The sequence below is a fragment of the Kryptolebias marmoratus genome, linkage group LG7 (assembly GCF_001649575.2).
Source record: "Kryptolebias marmoratus isolate JLee-2015 linkage group LG7, ASM164957v2, whole genome shotgun sequence".
Lineage (NCBI taxonomy): Eukaryota > Metazoa > Chordata > Actinopteri > Cyprinodontiformes > Rivulidae > Kryptolebias > Kryptolebias marmoratus.
In genome coordinates this window covers 16,181,397-16,184,067 of record NC_051436.1, presented here as the reverse complement: position 1 = coordinate 16,184,067, position 2,671 = coordinate 16,181,397, and positions in this window count along the sequence as shown.

Genomic DNA, 2,671 nt, shown 5'->3' with positions numbered 1-2,671 from the left:
TCAATTTTGAACCTTTTCACAAGATTCTAATTTTCTGATATGATGAATTTGAGATTTTCATTTGTTGTCATTTGTAATCATCAAAATTAAACGAAATAAACATTTGAAATATATGAGTTTGTATGTAATGCATGAATATAATATACAAGTTTCACTTTTTAAATGGAATTACTGAAATCAATCTACTTTTTCATGATATTCTAATTTTATGACCAGCACCTGTATGTGCGTCTGAGACAACACACACACAGCTGGCGGTGGGCTAGTCGAGGTGAAATGGCATACCATTCATTCTCAGCCACACTCCCCTTTCAGCAGTCACTCACTCACTCTCTCCTCTGACCTCTGCTGCCTTCACTCATCCTCCTCTTCCTCTGTCACCTCTCAGTGTCTCTACGCTCCGTCACTCAGCTTCTAACCCTAACCCTCCGCCACCCTCCATATGTCAGAGTCCTACAGCACCAGCGGCACGACCGAGGACCTGTCACAGAACTCTGGTTGCATTTTCAAGTGAACCCCACCTGCTTCAGAAATAACACACCCTTGTCTTCTGAAACTGCTAACAGAACTCTGATAAAGAGCATTTTTTTATTATTTACAACTTCAGTACATAATCTGTTGAGGTTTTTTGCCCCAGTGTTCAAATTATGCAGTGCCAATCAGGAAGGGTCAACTGTTTTTTTCCCCCAATTAATACAAATGTGCTTGTAAAGGAAATGTTACACCACCACCTCCAAAACAGCTGGGACGATGTGTAGTCAGTAAATAAAAACAGAATGCAATGATTTGCAAACCTGATGAACCCATAATTTATTCATATCAGAAACAGTAAACATATCAAATGTTTATACTAAGAAAATGTACAATACTTAGAAAAAAATAAGCTAATTTTGAATTGTATTGCAGCAACACATCTCATAAAAGTTGGGAGACCTGAGGCTTTAATCACACTGTGTGCAGAAAAATAAACATTTATTATTTGTTTTCTATTTTGGGGAAACTTTGTCTCATGGTTAAGATTATTATATGCAGCCCCTCAGGGAGCTGTCAGAACGAATGATACAAACTCTGGATATTTGTGCTTACAATACTCTACAAGGCAGGTGCATTAGTTCCTGTGGCACGGGCAGCTTACACATCTGGAAAGGCACCATCAATGCAGAGAAGTATCTACAGATTTTAGAACAACATCTGCTCCCATCCAGACTATGTGTTTTGCAGGGAAGGCCTTGCATATTTCAGCAAGACGATACTAAACTGCACGCTGCATCCGTTCCAGCAGCGTGGGTTTGTTGTAGAAGAGTCCAGGAGCTGAACTGACCTCTCACCAAGTGAAAACGTTTCGCACATCATGAAATAAAACATCCAGCAAACTAAACCCAGGACTATTGAACAGCTGCTCCTGGTTTCATAATCATCTCACCTGTGTCCACTTTTCCTAATTACCTCCTGTGTTTAAAACCTGGTCATTTCCTCCACTCGCTGCTGGTTCAGTGTCACTTTGTCGTTTCATGCTCTGTACGGTTGTCCTCCCGTCTTGTCTCAGGTTTGCTCGTGTCTCGTTCCCGGATTCAGTTATGTTTAGTTTGCTGCCACGTCAGCCCTTTGTTTTGTTCTTTTATTTTGAATAAATTAGTTCCCTTTTTGAATGATGAGTCTGTGCTCTGGGTTTGTTTCCTTTTCCCCAAACCATGACAAAAAGTTCCAGGTAATTTAACTCCCTAGGGTAGATTTCTACCTCAGTAATCTGTTTTGGCCCTGGTTCCTGTAGGGGGGGTTAAGAATGGCTCCAGAAAACTATCCTGGTTACCGAAAAAGGTTCCTGAAGTGGTAACATGCTTTTGACAATTAACCACCATGACCTCTGTGTGGTGGTTTAAGATCTTGCTGTAGAAAAGCAATATCTTAAAGTGGTCCATCTCCCGTCATGCCTCAAAGTTTCACAAACACATGTAAAATGTATGAGTTTCTGTCAGAAGAAAGGCCACTTCAGTTTGAAACAATCTAGTTTGAATGAATTTATTAGTGACAGCACATGGTGCTTTGAATAATGCTTCGATTTTTGAAGATGAGAAAGAATACATGCTTTACAATGACAGTGTGCTCACGAGGCAGAAATGGGTCAGATGAACTCGGTTGAGCAGAAACAAGACTGGAGAGGAAGTGAAGGGGGACTCGCAGGAAGAGGGGAAGGACAAAGAGCGTGAGAAGCTGTGATGTCACTTCATCTGCTGGGACACAAGTGGAAACAAGAAAAAAACTGGTGGGAAAAAGTATGTTTCAAATGCTGAAGCCTGGGATATTACCTCTGTGGTCTGCGTGGATTTTACAAACAAGTTCAGACATTTGTTGTTTAAAGTAAACAAACACACAAACAGAAGTTCTAATCTGAGTGAATCTGAATCGTAAAAACCACCATGGGGCAATCAGCTCCCATGATTAGTGATAGTGTAAACTGATGACATCGGTTTATATGTATGTGGGTCAATGAGGAGCAAAAAACATTAAAACTCATCAGCAACAAACTTTGGTTGCTGCTATTCTTCTCTCCCCTTTAAATTCACTGTATTTATACCAGGGGTGGAAATTAGCACCTGCCACCGGCCAAATGCGGGTAAATATCTGAAGTGGCGGGTGAATTTGATCAACACACACGCCACTGTGGCGGGTT